The sequence below is a fragment of the Prunus dulcis genome, chromosome 3, assembly GCF_902201215.1.
Source record: "Prunus dulcis chromosome 3, ALMONDv2, whole genome shotgun sequence".
In the NCBI taxonomy this organism is placed as follows: Eukaryota; Viridiplantae; Streptophyta; class Magnoliopsida; order Rosales; family Rosaceae; genus Prunus; species Prunus dulcis.
The window spans coordinates 13713221-13721205 of record NC_047652.1 but is presented as its reverse complement, the minus strand read 5'-3'; the positions used below and the strand labels follow the sequence as shown (position 1 = coordinate 13721205).

The 7985-nt window shown below is 37.1% G+C and overlaps 1 long non-coding RNA gene across 2 annotated transcripts; it reads left to right on the top strand.

The window, feature by feature from the left end:
* Positions 1 to 3944: 3944 nt before the first annotated feature.
* LOC117620664 lies at positions 3945 to 6861 on the top strand. 2 transcript variants are annotated; one of them, XR_004584831.1, is made up of 4 exons: positions 3945 to 4252; positions 4377 to 4424; positions 5600 to 5700; positions 6263 to 6297. It is a non-coding gene; the product is annotated as an uncharacterized LOC117620664 (long non-coding RNA). The 2 variants fall into 2 exon arrangements; XR_004584830.1 differs by lacking the exon at positions 6263 to 6297 and adding an exon at positions 6622 to 6861 and having other exon boundaries at positions 3946 to 4252.
* Positions 6862 to 7985: the final 1124 nt, after the last annotated feature.

Genomic DNA, 7985 nt, shown 5'->3' with positions numbered 1-7985 from the left:
AGAATAAAGATGGCGGAGAGAAAGAGGAACAAGAAAAGAGAGATAAGAAATAAAAAGAAAATTGGATAGAGAGAGAAGAAAGAGAAAGAAAAGAAGAAAAATGAGAGATAATACAAAAATGACAAAGAAGAAATAGAAAAGAGAAAAGAGAAGGGTGAAGGAAAGGAGGAACCCATTTTCGAGAGGAAGGAAGACAAGGTTTTGGGCTTTTTTTTTATTTCCTTGGTCAAAGTTTTGATTGTGCTTAATGGACCAGTGGACTGACTTGTGGAGAGTCTTGAGTTGATTTCTAACTTAACTATATTAAATTGCAAATATAAGCCCATTTTGAAAAAAACAAGGTTGTGCTAGAGCCCACCCCAACCACCCCCTGGTTCCGCCCTTGACGACGATGACGACAATCCTCCAGTGCCAAGCTACGATGTTGATCAATTATTGGAATAATATATTGTTTTCGCTTAATTACAGTATTATGTTCAATTTCTATATATGAAAAAAAAAAAAATTAAGAATTCTCTTTCATACTTTTTAATGATCCGATCCATTTCCACATATAGTATGAATCAAAATCATGGTATTAATTAAACATCAGCGTGGCTCTTGATAATAAATATATCTTACTAATTAGGTGCTTAGGATTCAATCCAATTCGTCCAAATTGATATATACAATTTAATTTTGATCAATAATTTAGTGTGGTTCTTGATAAAAGACATCACATATATTTTACTAATTAGGATGCATGGCATTCCCATGATCTCTTGCCTCGTTATACAAATAATACATTAAACTCCTTATTGCATGCATGTTAATTACCACTACAATTATCAAGCTTTTTCTTAACTCTTATATTTCTGTTAAAAATATATTTAAAATATATTAAAATTTGAAGTTCAATGAAAACGTGCTAGAGTTCGTTGGCCAAACAAAAAAACATTAAAACAAACAGTTGGCCAAAATAAAAGTTTTTCTTTTAATTAAAAAAATACGTTTTTGTTTGGTCAAGTTAAGTGTCGTGATTCAAATTGGACTTTACATATGGTGACCCTATTTCTGATCCAAATTCCTATATCATTCAATCATAGGACCACTCCATATTTAATTTGAACACGACTCAACACCCACTCAGTTAATCAAGTGTGTCAATACCTTCATTCCTCAACCACAACACACCATCACAACAATTAAAACAATACTTCAGTATCCAAAAGTCACACCACATTATGGAATACACATCACAAGGGGATCACCACATCTTCACTGGTACAAAAATTGCAAACAACGGGTGGTTTATGGTCTAAAACCGACGTCTAGTCGACCGTCGTGGTTTACATAGTCAAACCACGGCGAACTGCCTTTATTCAAACGTTTCTACGTTGGCTTTTTTTTATTATCTAAAACTTGACGTAGTTTCAAACATTACCACGTCATTTTTTTATAAAACTCGACGTCGTTAATAGCTTTTCACAGTGTTTTCTTACACAAAACCGAAGTATGATTTAAAATATAAAGCGTTTTTTCTTTAAAAAAATGACGTTCATATAGTTACAATTATAGAAAAGTCGTAATGTGAAACAAATTTGTACGGCAAACTTCCTTAAATAGTGCCGTGTGATTGACATACTGCGTCACTTTTTTCAAAAAAAAGATGCATGTTATCCAAATCTATGACAAATTTTTTTTTATATAAAACGATTTGTGAATCAAAATCTATGGCGGTTTTTATAAATAAAACCTCCTTTTTGAAGGTTATTGCCAGATTTATTTTTTAAAAGCAAAGCACCGTGTGATACCAATTTCGAACGCAATTTTTTTAGATTTGGTTAAAAAGATTGAGGATGTAATAACCCAAAACAAAATATCTAAAAAGAAATAAAATATCTAAAAGTAAGGATAATATCTTCTAGCAAAAAGACAATTTTGCCCTCGCATTATTTAATAGGGGGAAAATTGACATTTTGATCGAGAAAGAATTTGACAATTCCATTTACGCCGTTGCGTAGAGCACGGCGAAACGAGTCCGTAGACATGGAGTAGACCCGAATCGGAGCTGTAACGAAGAAGATATGGTCTAAATACCGCGAAGGGCAAAACAATAATTTGAGAAAAAATCAGATTTTTTATCTCTTCTCTCTCCTCTCCCCCGTCAGTTTTCTCTCTCTCCTCTCTCCTTCTCCCGTCGCACCCAGCATTGCGACTCTTCAACTTCTCGGCGACGGCCCGGCCACCACAGGCCGAGCTGATCTCCGCCGTGGGCACCGTCGGCTCCGCCTCCCTCTCGCCGTCACGACCTGACCGTCCTCCATTCTTGGGCCGCCCGGAGCTGGTCGGAAAGTCATGATTTCCGACGGATGTTCACCCGAGTTTCATCGATCTTCCAGCTCGATTTTCTTCTTCGTTTCTCTACCAAATCAATCGAGCAAGGTATGGTTTCTCAGCTATTTTTCGTGTTCTAGCTGATGGATGTATGAGTTTCGATCGATTTTAGCTCTAAAGCGATCAATTTTCGACTTGAATTTTGGCCGAAACTTCGGCCGCCGTGATCTACTGTTTCTGGTCACTTTTTGGGGTATGTCCAAGAACAAAAGTGACTCCAAATGGGGTGTTTTACCTAGGGTAGGAGTTTGGAGTCTTGGTTTCGAGATTTTTCAACCACCCGAAATCGCTTAAGACACCCAAATCTGCCCGCGCGTACTGGGGCTCGTGGGCGAGGGGGGTGAAGTAATTCTGTGCAGTTTTGTGACCCTCGTGTCGTCACGAGCGCGTAGGATTTCGCGGATCTCGATTCGGAGTCCGTTTGAGCCCCGAACGAATTTTCCATATCGCGCGATCCGTGAGTGCTGTGTCGTTAAATAGTCGGATCGAGCTGAATTTTGGATATGTCGGTCTACGTGATTTCAGGATCACGTAGGATTCGACGGATTGCGAATCGGAGTCCCGGATACTCCGAAATCGAGAACCCTGGGGCTAGGGTTTGGATTTTAAGCGATAATGCGATCTTGACCAATTCGACCGTCCGTTTCGGATCAAACTCACGGAACATGGTTCCTTCTCTATCAGGAACTTTCAGAGAAGCCCAGATTGGCCATCGGAGACCGCGGACCCACGGGGTCCCGAATTGGCCTGTTTGGTGGTTGATCGCTTAGTCAAGCGTCGAGTCTTCCAAAATTGATTTAAGAGTCCGAAAGGCTAATGTGGGCATAGGAGTAACTGAAAAATTGAGCGGACGTATTTCAAGGAGCCGGGGGTAGGGTGTTTAATTTAAATTCTTTTTATTCAGCAGTTCATTGATTTATTATTCATGGTTAATCAGGCACCAGAGGTCCGGTCGACCTACAGGAGGGACCTACGAAGGGTCCAGATAGCTCGGATCACCTGTGAGTGGACTTTCTTTCATAAACGATTTTATATGCATGAGTTATATCATAAATGATTTATATAAATGAGATTACTTAAGTGATTTATATAATGATTTTATACAAATAAGCTTTTACAAATCAGTTTATATGGGTTAATGTCATTATTTGATCTTGAAGAAGTTTTATGAACTATTCATTTCGAACGTGATTTGTACTGTACAATACTTTGATTTACGTGTTGTTTAGTTACTGAAGCTCAGTAATAGGGGTGGGCATAAAAACCATAAACCGATCAAACCGACCGAACCAAACCAAACCAAACCGAAAAATAAGGTTTTTTTGACCAAACCGAAAAAGTCAACGCTGGACCTGAACCGAACCGTTGACTTCGGTTCAGGCTTCGGGTCTAAAATTTTTTGAACCGTTGGACCTGAACCGAACCGATCATTATTTAATTATATATGCATTTGACACATGGCGTTGTCTCATTGGCTTAAATAAGAACTTTGGGTGGGTCTGCTTGCACTATATTAGAACCTCTCTCAATTATTTGTTTATTATTTTGTCAATAACCCTCTCAGACTCTCATTCACTCACTCGGCCGTCTCTCTCTCTCTCTCTCTCTCACTCACGAAACTCACGAAACCAAACCCTACACTATTTCTCTCCCGATCTGAGACTAACCCTCACCTCATCGGCCGCCGTCGGTGCGCGCTCTCTGTTTCTCTCTCGACTCGTCACTTGGCTCTCTCTCACTCTTAGTCACATCTTTAAGTCTCTTAGAGTCGCGCGAGACTCATTCTCTTTCTCCAAACCGAACCAAACATCATCCAATTTTATTGGTTTTTGGAGCGAATCCTTGTAAATTCTGGAGGGCTCTGGTTCATTCTAAGGTAATTTGTATGTATTTGGTTTGAATTCTTAGTTGTTTTCATTTTCCCTAATTTAGTAGATTATTAGGGTTCTGAAATTTTGGTATTCTGTTGTAATTAACACAATTTGTTCTTAATTTTGCAGTAGTTGTGCTTAGTCTCTGTGGGTTTGGATTAATAGGCAAAATTGAAGGTATAAATATTTCTGTCTCAATCTCTATTTGTGGCTTAAAATTGAATGTGTGCATTAGAATTACATATTTTTATATCATCAGCTCCACATGGCTTTACTTTCGATGTATGGATTTTTGGTATTTCTTTCTTTATGCTTATGGTTTAGGCTGTTTAGGGGGTCCAATTTGAGCTGGATTGTTCCACAATCTTGTGTGGCTTTATTCTGCGAGAGGCCTAAGTTGTTTGGTGATAGTAAGAGGGGTGTGGTTCTGGGGATAATTCTTTCGTTTCTATATATTCAGTTTGGAGAGTTGTTTCCTAGTGCCTTGTTCTGTTGTTGTGGATGCTTGTTTTTGCTGCTTTTGCTGAGAGTTTTTTTTAGTGTAGTGGACTTCTTGTCCTCTGTTTTTGTATTTGTTTGCTTTAATCAATGAATTCTGTTTCATATAAAATAAAATATGATCTAGTCATTTAGTGTAAAGTTACCTAGGAGGTACCTGTTAGAAATCCATGCAATATATAAAGTGTTAACCTTGCTCATAAATATGGTATAATGTTCATTAAAATATTAATATAAAAGAAATGAACGGATTTTTGAAGATGCGAGGGGGCAGAAGTGGAGGAGGTGCGGGAAAAAGCAAAGTACTGGGCAGTGCTGTAGGCTTCTGTTTCTCCTATTTTTGGGAATTCATCTCTTTCAACCATTTTGCTTGATTGGGCTGCAGTGTCTTCATTAGGATTGTTTTTCTCATAGTTGTAAATGTCGGTACTAGTTTTCTTGTTTCCTTCTATTATTGCTGGAATACTTGTCCACTTTTCTGTATGGTTTTTTAATGAAAAAAAAATTTCTCCCTTTCTTTAAAAAAATATTTATATATATAATATAAAAGAAATCTGCATATACTGCCGCTTTTTAATTATTTATTATTGCAAATTTGTGGACCTAGAACCTTAGGGGAAGTAGACGATTGGGTAACTAGTTCACTTATTTTATTTTGATGTGATTAAATTGCACTTTAGATGATTATTGAAACTTTTTTGGGTAGTTAGTTTAATGTGTTTTTCTGGTGGAATTTCATTAATTTAATAATTTGTTTGTAACCTATCTTTGCTGTTGCTGTTTTGAGTGAAGCTTGTTTATGGAACGAATGAAGTTTGTTTGTAACCTAACCCTTTTTTTGATTTCATTCACAGTTGTTTAGCGTCGCTGCTGCTGCTGCTGCTGCCTGCTGCCTCCTGCTGCTGCTGCTGGTATTCTGAGCTTTGAAAGTTTGGAAAATTTTGCTTAAATGGAGGTAAATATTCGTTGCTGCTGCTAATCTCTTTAAATCTGTTTCTGTAATCTGTATAAATCTGTTTTTGTAATATGTTTAAATCTGTTTTTGTAATCTGTATAAATCTGTTTTTGTAATATGTTTAAATCTGTTTTTGTAATCTGTTTAAATCTGTTTTTGTAATCTGTTTTTGTTTAAATCTGTTTTTGTAATCTGTATAAATATGTGTTTGTAATCTGTGTTTGTAATCTGTTTTTGTAATCTGTTTTTGTTTAAATCTGTGTTTGTAATCTGTTTAAATCTGTGTTTGCAATCTGTGTTTGTAATCTATTTTTGTAATCTGTTTTTGTAATCTGTTTTTATAATCTGTTTTTGCAATCTGTTTTTATAATCTGTTTTTGTAATCTGTTTTTGTAATCTGATTTTTGGATAGGATATATGTTTAGGGAGTTGTATGCATAGGAAAATCTGTTTTGACAGTTTAAATGTGTTTTTTTTAATAGGATATATGTTTATGTTTTAATATGTTTATGGTTTTAAATATGGCTGTGTTTAAATATGGTTTTAAACTGTTTATGAATAGGAACCTGCTTCTAATGAGGCTGAAATGCATGGGAATGATGATTCTATACCTTGTAATGATGCTGTTGTACCTCCTACAGCAGCATCACAAAATCCATTGAAATGGGTAATATTTTCATTTCTATATGTATATTTGAATCCGATTATTTTCTTATTTTTATGTGTTCTAACTCAAATTGGTTTGATTTATTTTATTATATTTTGTAGAAATGGGGAGTAAAACATCCATGACAAATTTGAATAAGACTCTCCCTTCTTAGTGTGATTAAGATATGTTGGAAGGGATTTTTATTGCATCTTATTTTAATTATGATTTGTTGATGGTGAAACTTTGTGTTAATTCTTTTAAGTGTTGTGTAGGTTGCTTTGTGAAGGCTTTTGGAAGAATGGATGCAGCATATTTTTTTGCAAGGATATTATCTCTATGTGTATTTTTGTGATGGGTTGTAATCTTTAATGTCATAAGTTTAATTTGGTTGGTGTATTATTTTTTGTAATGGTTTGTAAGAGATTATATTTCCTTTCCTTGGTTGGTTGGTTGAATGTGTGTGTGAGATTTATTTAGTCTAGAAACTTAGATTGGAATGATGGATTTTTATAGCTTGAATGTCCATAATTTCAGGTTTTGAAAGACAAGTAAAAAGTGTTTTGGGCTTGTTCATAAGAATTTAATAGGTTTTGGCAATTTGACAACAAAAAAAAGGGTTTTGGCTGAAATGAAATCGGATTGGGCTTTGTTTTGCTAAAAAAAATATGATTTGGGCTTTTTTTGGCCCCAAATAAATCAGATTTAGGCTTTTGAAAAATTGTAAAAATGGGCTCAAGCCCAAACCGAGACAAAGCTGACCCGACCCGAGAACCGAGCCCATTTTCGGTTCGGCCCATTTTTTGGATTTCACCCTATACCCGACCCGACCCGAGAACCGAGCTCCACTTCGGTTTGGCTTGCGGGTCGGCCAAAATTTGATCCGACCCGAACCGTGTCCAGGCCTACTCAGTAATATAAAAAGCAGAGTTTGAGAACTCTATCAGATGAGATAGCAGCAAAATTTCAGTTTCACAAAAAGGCAGTGAGTTATTAGATTTTTCTAAAAATAGTTTATTTTAGAACCACCATGTACCCACCCTTTATTTGGTGATTACCCAGAGTTAGACCGATGTCTACGGGCATCCAGTCCGATTTCAGTTTACGTCAGTGCACTTGACTTTGTCTCACGAGTTTCAGGGACGCTCGGACCGTGAGTGCCAGGATTTGCGGCTCGGCAGACTTGGTGTCCCGAGACCTGCCAGGATTGCGGCTCGGCTGACTTTATGTCCCCGAGACCTGCCAGGATTACGGATCAGGCTGACTACGGTCCCCTGCATCCTGCCAGAGCGACTCGAGCTGACTTGGTGTCATCGAGGACTCTGCCGGCGGGACAGGCTGATCATAGTCCCCTGATTTCGCCAGTTTGCGGCTCGGGTAGACTGCGCGGCACCCGAGACCTGCCAGGGGAATTGACGGATATGACAGGGGTACAAATAGGTGGTATTTTCAAAGGATTTTGAGTTTTCTTTTATTCAATTATGACTTTCAGTTATTTTATATCAGTTTCTTTGATATTCGTGCATTTATATCTTTACATATTTATTCAGTTATACGAGCACATTCATAAGTAGGTTTTTACATGCTTATTTGAACACCTTGTATTGAAAGATAGACAAACCCTCGATTTAGATCCTTA